Source organism: Rhea pennata, chromosome 6 (genome assembly GCF_028389875.1).
Source record: "Rhea pennata isolate bPtePen1 chromosome 6, bPtePen1.pri, whole genome shotgun sequence".
Classification (NCBI taxonomy): Eukaryota; Metazoa; Chordata; class Aves; order Rheiformes; family Rheidae; genus Rhea; species Rhea pennata.
In genome coordinates, this window is record NC_084668.1 from 38,650,170 (window position 1) to 38,668,097 (window position 17,928).

The following is a 17,928-nucleotide window of genomic DNA, read 5'->3' on the forward strand; positions in this document are numbered from 1 at the left end:
CAGTTTTCTTGCCTTGCAGGATTCTGTTGCCGCTGTGCAGAGTAGTTTTAAAGCCTTCTGCATGCCATGAGAGTTAGACACTCATCTTCCTCGCCTTCAGCCCGCAGGGAACGCTCTCCCAGTATGTCACGTGTGGTCCTACTGCTGCCTCCCAGTGGGGTAAGAGAGTTTGTCGCGATCTCTCTGCGGCACCTTTGCCATGCACTAGCATAGCATTAATGCTATATCAGCGGTCATTTTATCAGATATGGATAAATGGTGGGGGTGGGAAAAGTTAAATGGGCATTTCAGTAGCTGGAAACAACCAGTGTGTGTGGGTACACACACCCCTTACTGGAAAAAGCTTTCCTTGCAGAGGGCGACCGTAGCTTAGACCACTGCAAATAGGGTCAACTGGTGGATGCGTGTTACTAGGAAAACAGTGACAACTGCCTGAGTACGGGCACTAGAGGAGAAGCACAAGGGAAATGAGGACTAAGGAAGTTCGGAATTGATGGGAAAAAGCTTCAGCTGAAGTGTGGGAAGAAGTGGAAAGAGGCTAGCAATGGATTTCACGTCTTCCTCCCTCCTTGCCCCCCCACTAACTTCAGATTTAAGAGAGTTCCTCCAGAAAATAGATCATCTCTTTCTATTTCAATATACGAATATCATCGTATTTCATCAGTGTAGTTGGCTGTAAGTGGTGCCAGAGTACAGAAGAGAGCAAACTCGGCTGCATCCGTCCTTCTGAGGTTTGTTTTTTTTTTTTTTTCCCCTCCTGTGATCATCTATCACTTGTGTCAATTACTGTAAAATACGATTCTGTCTTTCTAGTTTTATTCAGATTTAGGCCCAACTTTTGCTCAATTTTGTTGCATGAAAAGTCTGCCCTGGTTTGGTTTGTTTGAAGAAATGCCCTTTTCACGTTCCTCCCTTTAGATAAGGGAGCGGAAAGTTGCTCTGTCTTGGTGTCCTTTGCCGCACCAGTTGCGTTCTGTATTTGAAATGTAATTAGTCTCTTCCCTGTCCCCCCTGCACATTTGTAGCTACTCCCTCTGCATCGGATGCTCGCGGGGAAGCTGCTGTTTTACAGCTTCTGTCGTTACCCTCTGGGCTATGGGTACAAAAAAATTGTCTAGCCGTGCATCCAGCCTTTCTGCCGTGCTTGACGGTTAGGACATGGGCAAACGTGAGAAATAGGTGATCCGTAAAAGACAACGGCGGGTGGAGAAGGCAGTGTGTGTTCATCGAGGCAGACGGGATTCTTTATGCTGAACCTTTTCACTTAAGGGCTTAAAGGTTGTAAATGAAAAACCCCTGAGGAACATGCTTTAATAATTCAGAGGCTGCCACCAGCGGAGCCCTGGGTACAGAAATGAAGAGCGGTACTTTTTCACTATCTCTTGATACCGCTTGAAGGTAAAAGCCTAAAATATTTGACTACTGATTTCTTTTTTCTTTTTTTTTTTTTTTTGCCTATCTGAAAGAAGCAAAATGAAAAAATATATTGAAGAAGGGGCAGGGGGGAAAACCCAGTTTGCCTATGAGTTGTTTGAGACCTGTGATATGCGATATGCAGCCTGTGGCGTCATGCTTCGGTGAAGTTTACTGGTTGACCGTGCCCTAATCCGAAGGGGAAAGTTGCACTTTTTCTCATGAGCCAGCTTTCTGAAACATCTCTATTGAAATTAAATTTTTGATTTGCTGCTAACGGCTGCAGAAAGAGGAAAATGGTTCTTCCTGCCAACAAAAGCAGGAAAATGACATTTGAAATTGTAATACCCTTAAGGGAGAAGAGATCTGCGCAGCATTGTTTGGAGGGACGTGTCTCAGTGTGGTATCCGGTTTTCGGTATTATAACAACCCTCTTGAGGATCTTGGGGCTTCTAAACTAGGTCATCAAAAAAAGAAAGGATAGTCTTCAGCTGTCTCCGGCTGTGAGTCTTGGTGAAGAATATACGTATGACCTATATGAATGCACTGGCAGTGAAAGAAAGGGATTGATTCTCAGGTAGCGTGGCGCAGGGCGTCTTGAAAACCGCTAGGCAAATTCACTTAGCACAGGCAATGTAAAAGCAACGATACGCGTGCGGGGAGATGCGTGCTGTTGGAGGAGACTGAAAGATGGTGTTCAATAAACCGGTGTTTTGATGGGAAATCGAGAAATGTTTACCAAGACCTGTGAAAAGAGAGGGTAAGAAGGCTCTCCTGGGGGAGGCGGGCGAGGAGCTACGCTGGGCGGACAACAGCCTGAAGCAGCGGCTACAGAAGAATCGCAGAAAGCTTTTTGAGTAGACGGTGGTGCGATGCTGCTACAGCTTGCTGTAGGTACGTGCTTTCACCGATGCCTCGGGGAAAGCGGGGCCCCTGAAGTGCATGTTGTCTCCAATTAAAAAAAAAAAAAAAAAAAAAAAACCCCAACTGCAAAACACCCCATGCCCAGGATCTCCCCCTAGAAGATGTGGTGGGGAGCAGAGCTGGTGGTGCTGGCGCAGCTTGTGTGCTTCGGCGGCTTTTCTGCGTTTCTCTTTCTTGCGGTTAGTTTGCTAAGAATTTGCATTAGTTACAGTGAGGCAGTTCAGGGAGGAGTGAATTAATACTCCCATTTATGCTAAAGAACAACATGATTGATGTGCTAATTACATGGGTGCTGGTTCTCGGGATTCCATTTTGTTAAACACAAATACGAAGGCCAGCTCCCATAGGAAGCTCGGGTAATGTATTTACAGTAACAAGGGCAAAAGGTATTATTTTTCAACTTCATAAATTGTATTTGCCTTTCTTGCTGTGTAGAGTTGCAGGAAGAACCGGGATATCTCCGCAGTGGGTACGAGGGAGCGAGGACTAGGGGCTCGAAAGTCCGTAGTGACTGCGTTGATACCAAGTGCTCTTCTGCACGAGTCGCATAAGCACACAGGCCGGTAGTTAAGCGTAAGGATGTCATTAATCCTGCTGACACCAAAATAAATTGCTGTAGTTTGTTGTTGAGCTCTGCTTTGTGGAACTAATTGTGTGCTTAAAATTAGGCATGTAACTTAACCGTTTGGCTTCGTCACTGTCAGACTTCAGAGCACAGCATGGATCCATCCATGGTGTAAAATATCATTGTGACGCTCCTTTTTTATTCCCACTCAAGCCTCGTTTTTCCAAAGTTGCTCTCATTTTGGACTCTTGAATTTATACAAAAAAAACCTAAATCCCTCTTTTCAAGTCTGTATATGTGCAGGAATAGATCTTAAATAGTGTATTACAAAGCTGTGCTGTTATATATCTGTGTATGCGCACATCATCTGATTTACTACTTCTTTTAAGAGATTTTAGATGCGGTCTAACAAACTGAAATATTTCAGTACAGCTCCTTGCTGCATTTTCTTCCTTGTAAAGCCTTAATGGCCTGAGTACATTTATTTGTGCAGGTTTGCAAGACTAAAATAAACTAGGCCAAATGTATTTTAGATAGCTTTAAAAACAGCTTAAAGGAGATGTTTCTATAAATCCCTGTTTTATTGCTGTAAGTACAGTTGTTTCATGGAATAGGACACTCACTGAGTATTGTTTCCTTTTGCACTTTTGCTAGTAACACACAGCTGATCAGTGGCATTTGCAGAGGGAGAAGCAGGCACATTAAACTGCTACACAGTGCTACATGCTGAAATACTAAGTCCAAATTCCCATGAACTTTAATGGTGTATATATATATATTTTTTTCTCATAAGCAATTGTCTCTGCAAATCTCATTAAATTAACGAAGGATTTCTGTTGACTGCATTAGATTTGGGATCCGGTGCTAGGGATTTAAGCCTGAATGCTGCAGAACTGTGTCTACATTTGCATGCAAAGTGAAATAATAATTTGGTATGTAAGAACTTACCAGCTGCAAAGACTGCAGAAGAAAACATGCGAAGCCGTGCGTGGTGACACAGTCCTATGGATCTGTTGATCCTGGAGATGGCTACAGCCCCGTGTACCTTCACGGGCGAGTTGCGTGCTGCAGCAAGGCTGATGGTTTCCACAAGTTCGTTTTCATCAAAAATGGAGAGTTAGAGCTTTCCACGTCCAAACTGCTTCCTCCTCTGCCTCCACCTGCTAGGGGAACTAATGAGGCATCTCTTAGGTGAGTATAGCTTTATACATAGTGGCTCTGTTAGAGTTACCATTTAGATTTGGTTTTGATGCTTTTGTCCAGTGAATATTATTATTTGATTAGGGAAAAAAATATGTTTAATTAGAAAATGAAACAATTTTAAAACTGATGTTAATGTGACTTGGAGTTTTCTGTCAAATCAGAGTAATTTATGATAATTATTAACAGTCTATATAATTTCTGATTAAATGACAATTAGAATTCCTATATTTCTGTGTTTGTAATATTAGAGCTGAATATTTTGTGTCATTGCTACTTTAGGTACTCCTACATTAAAGTATTTATAAAGAAAATGTTATTTAGTACTTTCAGAATTACAATATGGTGCCACAATGTATAAAACTAAACTAATCTAAGATGTGCCCCATTAGTTTTCTTACTATGTGGAGTAAAAAATTTGCCAGCATTAGTCTTTAAACTGTACGTTTTGTACTTCTGCAATTACCATACCAATGACTTTTTTTTTCCCTATGATAAATAGACTACGGAGTTCTCTTGCTCTCTTTCTACTTTCTAGCAGTTCTTAAAATTACAATAATATCGAGCTCCTGATGGGAATGGTGGGGGATTTTTTCAGACTGCAGTATATATCGATCAAATATAAAGGATATTAAACAGATTTTAAGATTAGAACGTGCACTAGAGCTGTATATATACTGTACTTGGTCGGCTGGCTTTGAAACGCTGATCAAAGCAAAAGGCTTTATTTGGGTTGCTGGTTTTTAGTTAGTAGAAAGGCATTAGGTTTAGTGCTATGAAGTATTTCTGAGTTCAGGGGAGATTGGGTTTGTACTTCCGAAAATTAGCACATTCCTTCTGGAAGTTTTATGTAGGTGTCGTTCCTGTAGTTACTGCTGAGTAACGTACAGACTCATCGATGCCCGAGCTGATAATCAACGAGTATCTGAATACGTCATCCAGAAGGCTGCTCCGAAGCAGCCGTCGGCAGCCTTTTGCAGGTAGCGTGCCAGACCGCTCCCCAAAGAGTTTTGAATGTCTTGGGTTAAAAACAAAATACGTGGCAATGCAGATGTGCCGACCCTCGGAAGAGAAGTGTCTGGCTTGGGCCTCGCTCGGTGTTTTACGGCTGGGTAAGGCATCCCCTGCTTGCTCCTGAAGTATGCCAGCCCTCTGCGCGCTGTTCAAAATCCGCCAAGTTAGCGTCTTTGGCACATGCGCGGGAGGTTACTGGTCCCCTTACTACAGGGTGGCAGTACCAAGCGACCCTTGCGTTTCTCCCACCGTCACCCGCTGCCGCGCTTTAGCAAACAAAACTCCCTTTTATTTAATTATTAAGTAGTTGCCATTTTTGGTTTCTCTTGCACTTGTTTACTGCCTTGCTCGTGGAAACGTCGCATTTTCACCTATTTCACTGTTCGTTGAGGTGGTACTTTGCATCTTTCCTTTGTAAGTAGAAAATCTTCTAACTATATACATGATTTTTTTTTTCCAAAAGACTTGTGTGAGGTGCAATGTCTTAATTCATCCACATTTTTCTTGAAGACATCACTGTGGTTTTTTTTCCACAGAATAGAATATGTAATAATAAAGCTTTCTAATAGATCTAGTTTACCTCCTGTTAAAAGTAAGCAGAAACAAACTTCCCAAGTGATTTGCAGTCCTCTGGCATCTTTATAATACACTAATGTTTACACACGTGTGCAACAACTTTAGGAAACTGCTATTGGTTTTTTTGGTAGCATTTGGTCACATTCTAGGAGATGTTTATCTCTCTGCAGGCTAGAGTTTGTCTGGAAAACAAAATTCAAGAATCTGTTTTTCACCCTTTGGCATATGTCATAGGGCACAAAATGGTCATGACAAAATGAAATTGAGATATTTTTAGTTCTTTTAAGGCTCAGACAAGATACCAAACACATGGAAAATGACATGTGTTTTTCTAGACAAGCCCTAAATGAACTGTTTCCTTCCATTGCAGTGACACAGCATATAGAAGGCAACTTTCTTCCTCCTTTTTCTGCTCAGGAAGCAAGACTCTGTAGTCTATTGTAGAATGGTTGAGTTTGGAAGGGACCTCTAGAGATCATCTAGTCCAACCCTCCTGCTCAAGCAGGGTCACCTAAAGCACATAGCCCAGGATTGTGTCCAGGCAGGTTTTGAATAGCTCCAGGGAAGGAGATTCCACAGCCTCTCTGGGCAGCCTGTTCCAGTGCTCTGTCACTAGGTGCAGGACTTGGTACTTGTCTTTACTGAACTTCATGAGGTTCCTCTTTTTCTCCAGCCTGTCAAGATTCATCTGAATGGCAACACAGCCTCTGGTGTATCAGCCTCCCATTTGGTATCGTCATCAAACTTGCTGGGGAGGTACTCTGTCCCTTCATCCAGGCCGTTGATGAAGTTGAACAAGACTGGCCCCAGTACTGAGCCCTGGTGGACACCGCTAGCTCCAGACCTCCAACTAGGGTGTGCCACCGATCACAACTCTCTGAGCTCTGTCGTTCAGCCAGTTCTCAGTCCACCTCACTGTCCGCTCATCAAGCCCACGCTTCCTGAGCTTGCTTATGAGGATTTCATGGGAGCCAGTGTCCAAAAGCCTTGCTGAAGTCAAAGCACACAACATCCACTGCTGTCCCTTCACCTACCCAGCCAGTCATTCCATTGTAGAAGGCTAGCAGACTGATTAATCATGATTTCCCCTTGGTGAATCCATGCTGACTGCTTCTGGTCACCTCCTTATGCATGGAGATGACGTCCAGGATGAGCTGCTCTTCACCTTTCCAGGGATGGAGGTGAGGCTGACTGGCCTGTAGTTTCCTGGGTCCTTTTTCTTGCCCTTTTTGAAGATTAGAGTGATTAGAGTTCCTTTCTTCTTACTACTTGAAAAGTACATATTCCTTACTTTTAATGAATACTGAAGAAAGCAGCAGTAGTCCGAGACTGATATTTGTCCTTTGTTATAGCTCTGTTTGAAGTGAATTGAAAGCCATCTGGAAGCAAGGTAAATACTGGCCCTTGATATAAGTATGACTAAAAGATTGCAGTTGTTAAAAATAAGTAATTGTTTTAGTTGTGTGTATGCTTTTACCCTTCCAGCACGGTTTACATAAACAGTGTCTTTGCAGGAGTCCTGCTTTTACAGGTTCACCGCAAACCACAACAGCTAACAAAATAGTTGCATGTAGAGTTAGAATATCTTCCTGATACTATGTGAAACCATGTCAACGCAAGTTAATTGTATCTAGTTAGTTAATAGGCTCACTCCTCAGCATAGCAGAAGATTTTGATTTATTAGAACTACTTCTCAATGTACAAGTAGGTGCTGTAAATGATGAGATGCTAATGCTAAGAAGGGTCAAAATTGAAATCTAGCTGTAGATGACAGATGCACGTTGTCAAAGATGCATATTCTTACTAGCCTTAATTTCTAATACACATATTTCCAGGTATATGACTTCAAACTCTTCTAGCTACTGTCTTTAATGCATCCTTAAAATTCATAAAGCCTAGAATCAATCTTAAGAATTAACAGAGGCTGGTAGCTTTTTTTTTTTTTTTTTTTTTTTTTAATCTAGGAGCTTGTAGAGAAATGTGTGACAAGCAGGAGATGCAGCTATTGAGACTTTTCTGTGAGCTGTCAACATTCATTACATGAAACATTTTCAAGTCTTTGTCAAAATGTAAATGTTATGTTTATTACTGTAATAGTAAGATGATAATAGTATAAATGGAACTAGGCTGAGACGAAGGTGTGAAAGCATCTGTACATCCTGACGTGCTGGGGAGAGCAAGGTGGCTTTGTGTAAGCAATCTAGGAAGTTGCTAGACTGCATTGATGGTAATTTCCTAATTCAAATGCTAGAAGGATTCAAATGCTGGAGAGACCAGCCAGGGTATCACTTTTGGTTGACATGCTGTTCTCAGACAGGGAAGAATGGTCACATTTGCCACCAGTAAGTGGCAGCCTGGGCTGTAACCATGAACATCTTGTGCTCGTAACCACGAGATGTTTGAATGCCAGCTTCAGAAGAAGGCTGGGAAGGTGAGCTATGGAGCTGGGACATATTTAGGGAATCATTGGGCAGAATCTCTTGAGACTTGGCCATCCCAGAGAGCTGGCTGTTTTTAAGGATTCCTCACTGAGAGCTCAGGCCTGAACTGTTCTGTTGTGCAGGGTTGTTGAGCAGCAGGTCTCAGGCCTAAGTGGGTAGCTTCTTAATTAGCTATAGTACAGAAAGAGAGAATATGAGGAGCAGAGACATTGACAAGCACAAAAGTGTAAGAGAGCATTCAAGCAAAAAAAAAAAAAAAAAAAAAAAATCCAACCTGAGCTGGTGCTAAAACTAACTAGAGCTCTACAGAGAAGCAAATGTGCTAGTACAAAAGGGAATTTTAGAGAAAATGTGTCCGCTGTTGATGGGAAAAGGCAACCGAGTGATGGATGATGTGAAAAAGGCTGAAACATGCAAAGCCTCTTTTGCTTCGGTCTTCACAGGTGAAGCGTGCTCCAGAGGCCCCTGCATGCCATCATGGGTTAGATGGGGAGGGATAGCCAGCAGCAGGGGAGCAGCAGGTTAGGAGCTACTTAGAGAAGCATTTCCTGTGTTATTAGTCATTGCACTGCATTTTTACTTCATTCAGTTAGAAAAAGAAAAAACAAAGCATACCCAAATGAATGGAAGAAAAGTAGGAGCAAGGATCTTGGACAGGCAATGTTTGGGGTTCTTCCTGAGTTAGAGCATATTAATAGTCTAGGTGTTAAAATTAACTTGATCATGTTTGCCTTTTGTTATTGCACTCTGATCACCAAAATAATACTCTAATCCGAACCATTCAAATGCAGTGTGTATATATTACACAGAACAACTGTGAGTAGTCAAGAAATCAAGTAGTTTGACCCAGTTTATGCGCTCTCTAGGGCTAGATAAATGTCAGGAATGTTAGATGAAAGATTTTTGTTTCTTTCCTAAAAATTTTTTGCTGACGACATTTAGAATACATCTTCAGCTTCTTGTGGTGTCCTAGAATGAATACATCTTATTTCTTCTGTACCCCAAGTCCTCCTTCACTGAGCAGGTTGAAAGTGGAAGGAAATCCTGAGAGCTGTTTCTAATTCTCCTAACAAGTGGATCTAGGTCTCCTTAAGGTTGTTTTCCAGTACTGAAGTTACTTGCTTTCTCCTTTCTTCCCCTGTAATGCCTACAGACAGCAAAAGAGGTGGAACACTTGAAGAGGAAAGAACAGAGAGGGAGAGAGGTAATTTCCCAAATATTACATAGCAAGTTAGTACTATCTGTATAGACTACCCCCATAGAAGCCTTAAAGAAGGATATGGTGCTATCTGTAAGAAATTAAGTCTATAATAGTGTAAGTGTTCTGTAATTTCTATAGGTATTCTCTCTCTGATCTAGTAAGCTGAGTATTATTTGTAGCTGGAAGGTGAAGGTGGCCAGATTTTAAAATAGAGTTCTTAAAAAAAAAAAAAAAAAAAAAAAAAAAAAAAAAAAAGGGGGGGGGGGTAATTAACCATTGCAACAATTTAGCAAAGCAAATTGTGGCTTTTTCTGCACTTAAGGTTTTTAAATACATATTGTGTGCCTTTCAAAAGGATACGTTCTCATGCAAACCAGGGTAATGGATTTGGTGCGGGAACCTCGTAGCTGAACTCTGCAGCCTGTGTTTCAAGTTGAAAATTTGCTCAGGAAATCAGTTGTTTAGCGTTTTCATTGGCAGTGAAGGTGACAGAATACAGAATAGCTTATAAAATATGTAGATGGCACGAAGCTATGAGGGGTTGCAAATAACTTTCTGTATCGGATCGGAATTCAAAATAAACTTGGCAAATTGGAGAGATGGTTTGAAATCAGCAAGACAAAATTCAATTAAGTGAAGTGCTGTACGATAAATTTAGGAAGAAGAATTCAGACACACACATATAAAATAGGAAATACCTGTCGAGAGAGAACAAATAACAAAGCAGGTGCATATATAGCTGTTGCAAAACTAGGGGTATGCAAGTCTGGAATGTGTAACTAGGAATGCAGCGTGTATTACACTAGGTAATTATTAGGGAAGTCTCAGCTGAATTTTTTTTTTTATCTATACATGGGCAGAGCTTTTAAGGAAATTTAGAGAACTAGGTAGGTGAGAAGACTGGGTTTGCCTAATTTAAAGATCAGTATTGGTAACAGCCTTCTGCTAGATAAAGATTTTAGGAGAAAAGATGCAGAGAAATTGTTCTCTGTGTTCCCGATGGCAGAAGGAAAGGAAACGTGTAATTTGCATTCAGGGGGGTGTAGGTGGCATTTCAGTAAACACTGGTTGGGGCGGACAGCCTCTGCAGCAGAGCTTTGGAGACCGCCTGAGCTCTGCAGCCTCTGAGGTAGGTACCACAGGACTAGAGAATTACTGTGCCCCTTTTTGAACCTAAAATCCATTTCTCTCTCGTATGTCCAATTAAGAGGAACTTCAGATGAAGAGCATGATTTATAGGCATTAACTTTGCCTTTTAGTGCAGAATGTGAACTTTCCTCATTGTGGAAAAACTATTTGTTTATGTAACTTTCTTCCCACAAGAGTTTTTGTTAATTCTGTTGCTGGGAGCATTTGTCAGTGTTACCGTACGGAAGGAGAGCGTAGAGCATTACCCATCCCTGCCTCCAAAAGCGAGAAAGGAACAGAGGAGGGAAGTGACCTCGAGAAGTTAATGCTTTAGTTCCTTACTAATTTAGAATATGAGTTGGCAGTTTGAGGCTCTAATTGCAAATTATGTTTTTAAATACTTCCTTTATCAACCTTGATAATTTTAACAAAATTTACCAACTGGCAAGTTGCAAAGTAGTGTTCCTTCCAAACTTTTATACGCCACAGCCCTGCTCCTGATCATCTGTGAAAAAGCTGCCGTGCAACGGAAGACTGGGGATCGCTAACAGTAACGAGGGAAGCTAATTCAAAGCAGGCCACGGATAGAAGCTTTTGCGAAAGCAGACTGCACCTTTTCAAGTTAGTCAAGCTAAAATTGCCTTTTAGAAAAGCAGTTTGTCTTTCGTTACAACAGAAAGCGAGCTATTATCTCTGTAGCCAAAAAGTACCTAATGCACAGGTTAGAAAACAGGCAGGCATTTTATCTTGGATAGGGAAAGTTTACTGCGAGTTTGCCTAAGTTGTAAATGCAGGCCTTTCCTTTTGCCTTTGTTTTGTGCGAAGTGGTTCAGAATAGTTCAAAAAAATACAGGCTATTTCTTAGTTAAGGTTTGGGCTTGCTCTGAACCTGCTTATCTGCAGCCTCTTTGCTAACGCAGCCAGGAGTTATCGTGCGAGGTACCATCTCTTTCAGAATTTCCTGCAAGGATCTAAACTCACCTATTTTCATAATAACTGTAATTTAATCCTTACTTGGGACTGCCTCTCCCTAAAAGAAGGTAACGTAGCATATTCCGCAAAGGAAGCGATGAGTTGCATGGTGACGGGCAGTGTAGAGCGTGGTCGGTAATTCCTTGCTAGGCAGTACAGCTCCCATGCAAAAGTGCAGGTGTGCTGAAAGGCAGTCGATATCTTAACTTTTATTTGTTGTATCTTCTGGTCTGCTGCTTCTTTCGTATTCTCCTTTCTTTTTGGCTTAATTAACTTAAAATAGGCCAGACATCTGAAAAGTTGACTCAAACTGGAAATTTGATTCTGATGTGTAGGCAATAAGAGCCCGTGAACCACAGGATCACGGGGAACGATTCCTGAAGTGCAGTTTTCTGCACTTTGCTTGTTTTAATCTTTAAAAAAAAAAAACTATTTAATCTTTGTCCTGAGTTTAGATGGATTGTTCTGCTCTCAGCTCTGTCATCAAGTAAGCTCTGTGACAATTAAGTTAAACAAAAAGACAACCTCCATAGGTTCTTCAGGGCTACAAAGAACCAGGAGCTTTCTCTCTGGAGGAGGATGGTTGTGTCTGCCACCTTGACTGGAGGAGGGTTAGAAAGATGCTATTTTTGTCCTATGTAGCAGCTGACATTGTAGACTAAGTGATTTTTTGGCCAGCAGTAATTATCTGCAACCTTGCGAGTAAAAGGAAGGACCGAATAAGTAAAGATGCTCTACGAAGTGCTTTAGATTCGTGCCGCTTATTATTTACAAGTATTCCAGGAGAAAAACTGCCAAGGTTTGTACGTGAGAATGTAACCAAACAATGTGCGTGTTATTGTATGGGTGCCAGGAAAATCCCCTTTCTCTGATCTAATGGCTCTGCTGAAAAGGATTACGTACGTTTTTAACTTTATATGCTGTGAAATCATGAGGACTCTTGGCAGCGCACAATTCAAGAATGTGCGTATATCTAAGACCTGTAACGCATAAAAATTGTCTTCGGAGCTTTGAATTTGTCTGAGGCTTGATCTAGGGCCAGTCTTTGCTGTAAAGGAGAAAATGGCTTTTGAGTGGCCCAGCATGTACCTAATCACATCTAACGCAGGAGGCTACCTAGGTAGGTCCCAGTGCTCAGAGATCTAAAACAAATTAGTGGGTTGTGATAATTGCACGCAAAGTAGGTAACCACAATAAAGTGTTCAAGGATAGACCATCTCGCAAAATGAACTTTATTCATTTCTCACCACAACAGCATCTTGTTTTTATGTGCCAGGCATAACAAAGTATTGCTTGGTACAATTATTTGTAGAGGCGCTGTGTGTCGTATGGAGCGTTGCCCTTTCTGTAGTCATTTTTTGTCGAGAGGAGAGCTGTTTCTGGCAAGCTCAAAAGCGCGTGAATTCATAATGTGCTCCTTCACAAGAATAAATGTTTGTTACAGCGATGCCGCTAAGACCAAAGATTTTGTGTGCGTGGTGAATGGAGGAAGTAGATTAATGAGCACTGTAAATTAATGCATCTTTTGGCCTTGGAGGAACAGATTGGAGTTTGTGGAGGGTTTAGGTCTAAGGTCCAGCGAAGGTGTACCAAGATTTGCAGAGTGGTCTGTTATGGTTGGTTTGTGTTACGAGTTTTTTTTCCCCTACTTATCTCCTTTGTGGTCTTTACTTTTCCTTTTTTTGTTTATTTTCTCTTTTCGAAGCATTTTCTCCTGTTCCATTTCATCGTGTAAAGGTACATTTCAAAGCCTCAAACAGGAATGCAAAGCTTTTTGGTTGTTATGCGGGGCATAACGAAGCCCCGCATTAGATGTCAGTGCCGCAGGTCCTGCTGAAGCATGGAGGCGGGGGAGACCCAGTAGCTCAAGCCAAGATGAAAAGGTGCTAGAAGTGACTGCGTTAGTGAGATGCGCTTCAGGGAAGATGTATCAGGATAAATTATAATAGGCAAAATAATTGACTGGGCTTTTTTTGATGTTTTTAAGTTATTGATAAATCAGGGCTCCAGTTTTGGCAGGAATTCTTCTCGACCAGGAGAGTGTTTTGTTTGCTTTTGTTTTCTTTTCCCTCAACCCTGGCTAATTAGGTAAAGAAGAAAATACCAGCTATGCTGAAAGGTGTTTCAAGCGCAGGATCAATTGAATCTGGTTTCCCTTTGCTCTCTCCCCCCAGCTTTGTGCTAATAAAGATGGACAGAGTAAAGGGACTTTCATGACTGATAGCTCAGTCCCCACGTATTTAGGAGCTAGGGGCTTTGGATCTGTCTGTGATGTGGTAATTCACCTTCCTAATGATTTGAAATTTTGCGGTGCTCTTTACTGGCCGTAGCTTTAGAGGTTGAGCTTGATGATAATTCAGAGCGAGACTGTACAGATAAGAAAGGGACAGTGATCCTTGAAGCACGGTAGCCAAACGTGCCGCCAAATCTGACCACAGTGGGGTGGGTTTTGCCTCAAAAGCTGTTGCTGACACACACAGGTAGAAAAATGCAATGAAATAAGGTCTTTCCAATCAGATGATCCATTGCTATAGAAACAATTCCTTATGGTTTGGTTAATTTGTGTTAGAGCTCAGCACTAGTTAGTGACCAGTGAAATCTGGAACAGAGTAACATTTCATGTTTACAAATTCTTTAGAGTTTTAGGATGCTGTCCAGCAATACAATTAAGTATGTGCAAGTGGACAGTATCAATGATTTTAATAGGGCCATTGATGTCCTAATATTTAGGGATATGTTTTTTGTTTCAGGCCTTAATAAATAGGCATCCTCTAGAATGCAGTATATGTTATATTCTTGCTTTCAAAACATACAGACTTAAATGTTCTGCTTTTCTGTTCCAACACAACTAGCGGGCTTGATGTTAGAGGAAGAAATAGCCACAATTTCGTAACATTTTCCATTATAAAATGGAGTTTTCTGCTATTTGTAGCTTAATCAAAATGTAACTACTCAGACTGAAATTTTCCGTGCTAGCTATCTGAGTAAGGCTGAATATTTTGTGCAAGAAAGCAGCAGCCGAAATGGCTCTTGGACCAAGAAAAATGTTATTTTTCCCAGGAGGAACTTTCCTGCTCTCATATTTTTGGAGCAAGAAATGTAGCAGAAGAGCTTTCTGGTACCAAATAGCTCCTGGCATTAAAAAAAATTTCTTTGCCAATGTCTGGGAATGCATATGAATTTGACCAAATCATGAGTTTCTAAAAAAATTAGCCTTGCAAGTGATATTCAATAGAACCCTATATTAGAATTTGTCAGCTAAATCCCGTCTATATGGGGAACATACTTCTCTGTAACTCCTATATATGAAACCCTAGAAAAGTGGATTTTGTCCTCATGCTGCCCCAGAGCAGTTGCGCGAGGCTGGACAAGTCCTTCAAAAAGTGCTCAGCTGGTCATTAATCTTGCATTCTTCATTTTGAGTGCCTACTTCTGAGGCAGCTTGGCTAGATTTTGAGTTGTGAACTCTTTGCATTTCTGCTGTCTCCTGAGATCCAGAGGAAACTAGTGCTGCTAAGAAACTGAATATTTTGTGACTTTGTGAGATTTTTAGCAACTAAAATTAATCATACTTATTTTTTTGTGCCTTAATATTCTGCATTTGTGGAGTAGGGAGGAACTGCTTTTACTCCTTAGAAGAGGATGTTTGAGATGATGCCCTTGATCAGGAGATGTTTGCTCTTTGCATACTAGCGCTGTCTGTGTTTGTGCACGGAGTGTACCCGGGCTCAGTGGGAACCCTGCTGTCTTAGGATTTGAAGGAAGCCCAAGCAATGAGCCAGTCCCTTCTGCTGCCTAGGTAATTTGTGGTGGATGCTTTGAGAGCTTTAAGAACAGACTGATGATGGTTGTGGTAGCACAGGCAACTTTGGGTTATAACATTTTCTAACCTGATGGTTGATTTTATTTCTTTACTATGCTTAAATGTAGTACATAGTGAAGTATTTTGCACCTGGAGATACTATATTTTTATTTATTTTTCAGTCAAAATGAAATAATTGATGATTATTTTGAAAGCAGATTACTGGGAGCACTATATATCTACCATGGCAGGTGCTGAAGGCATGAGAATGGCTTATAATGCCAAAAAAAATTTTGTAAACATAAGTGTTCATATACTTAAAAGCAGTAAATGAGAGGTATTTTCCTTGGCTGAGTCTCCTGTGATGCAAATTCCATCCCATAAAAAGAGGAGGAGAAAACTAATGTTCCGATCACATATGTTCCATTATTGATTTTTCATTCTAATCTACCCAAACTCTTCTGTACTGGAGATAATTAGACCTTGAGCAGAACTGAAGCAAAAATCTATACAATGCTGGATTGCCAGAAATGAAGACAAGGATGCCTAATTAATGTTGCATATTGTACTTTTTTTTTTGGATGAATGGTCTTCCCTTTCTCAGAAGCAGCTCAACACTGCTATGTCACAAGCTTGCCGTTAATTAAGCGGTGTTCACTGTGTGCCTATAAATGCCACGGAGAAGAAAACCGTGGACAGCCGCAGAGTTGTACGAGAGCTCTGCAATTAAAAAGAAAAGTCTGCAAAATTGTGGGCTTCACTCTGATGGCAAGATATTATTTTCTTCTATTTTAAATACGCTCTATGGATCATCATAAGGCTCTTTAGAAACCTTAGAGAAGCCTGGACCTTTCAAAAGCTGGATTGGGAGCACTTTGGGAGGGTTAAAAGCTGTGGAGGCTGTTCCTCATGGCTGGTGAATGAAAACACAGCTTGTCTCTGTAGCAGCTGCAGCCCAGCGAGGCCACAAGGACTCTTCAGAAATGAAGTCCAAATCAAGTCCAAATCCAGAGGAAGCCCCTAGATTAACTTGTTTCTGGATTTAGAGCAAGAGGTTGAAGGATCTTGAAAATGAATGAAGTAAAATTTGTGTAACACATCTCCAGGAACTGAGAAAGCAGCTGTTTAGGAAAACCATGAGAGAACTGACAGAAGGTCTGAGGAAGGTGACTCTTCACACTGGGCACGCACTCAACCCGTAGTGGAAAGACTTGGAGAGAACTGGAGGTTCCAAGTTTGAGAAGCTTGTGGCAGCTGAAGTATTTGAAATAGATGAAGAGAAAGCCAGAAAATGTATTAAGATGGTATTTTCTGTCCGTTTTCTCCAAATAACGGAAGGATCAAATGGTTCCCGAGAGAGAAAAGCGCACTCTTCGAAAGCTCCTACCACAGACTGGCCTGGATGGTGACGGCTTCCCGCGGCAGCACGTGTGCTCGGTGGTTTTGCAGTGGGCACCTTTGCCTTTCTTTGCAGCTTTCCCAAACCCCCTTCTGCTTTTATTCGCCCTTGCTACATCCAGAAGAGCTACAGATGTTGTTGCTAGCAAGTAAAAGAGATGCTCCTGTGTTGGTCTTGCTTTCACGTGTCACTCTGCTGTGCGCGAGCCAGCGGGGAAGGTCCTGCTTAACCCAGCCCACCTTGACGCTTTTGGAGGCTGGGAGAAGAGCGTGCGGAGCCCTGATGCGTTCCTCTTTATGGTTATTATCCTGCCCATTTTTCTGTGCGGCTGGATCCCCTTCTTGGCTGTCCTCAGAATAACAATATGATGTGCCCATGTGTGCTGCAGAAAGCTGCTATATTAAGTTGGGATTTTTGGTGTGCCGGCAGCCTCCTATGGAAGAGAGGCTTCTGGGAGAGCTGTCCTCATCCTGTCGTGTGCGGGCCACTTGCACGCCTTCTTTTCAGCCTTTAGTTCTCTTTTTATCTCTATTCCCTCCTTGCTTTCCTAGGTATGTTTTGTGGCCAGTCCGAATGGTGCAATTTTCTTTTCCTCTCTGGAGAATGTAAATAGCATTGTTCCCTCCTCCTCTTTTCTCCCTGTAAATGCACAAGAAGTTCTCTCTTTTTAGGTATTTTTCTCTGTTTACGAAATTGGAGAGTGAATAAAATCCAGGTTCCTTGGCCAAACCACCGAGCCTGTCTGGTACATCTGTAGAAAGTGAAAATCTTCCTAGATGGTGCTTTAAGCAGTAAGAGCATGTGTTTTCTGATGAAATTCTATTTTTTAGCATGAATTTGATAGCGGAGTTTTGTTTCCCAGCATAATAGAAGCTATAGTTCTGATTTAGGGAATTTTAAGAAATAACATGGAGAAGATGGACACTATTTAAAAAAGAGGTTTTTGTAATGAGGTGGTTATGTGCCTCTTAGGACCTCTCTTCTCTGCCTGTTTGATTCCTTGGCACCTTCTTTCTCTTTTCTGTTTCTATTTTAATGAACATTTTCTCTGCAGCTCTGATGAACAACTAGAAAAGGTGTGCACATGGGCTATGATTCCTCTCCCTTTCTTTGCATTTAGATTCTAGGTGCCAGATTTGGTATATTTAGTAATGTACTTCTTGGGACTTCGATGACTTTTAGATGCTGTTCAATGTTCAACAATGCTAAAACATGGCGCGAATTTAAATCATGTAAGCATGTGAAATACGCTACTTGTTAGCTTTGCTACAGTTTTATTTTCTATTTTAGGTC

The 17,928-nt window shown here is 41.4% G+C and overlaps 1 protein-coding gene across 1 annotated transcript in view; it reads left to right on the forward strand.

The window, feature by feature from the left end:
* The window catches only part of SPAG16 (sperm associated antigen 16), a 270,139-nt gene that overhangs the window by 178,047 nt on the left and 74,164 nt on the right, over window positions 1–17,928 (forward strand). The gene's annotated exons all lie outside the window — the stretch shown is intronic.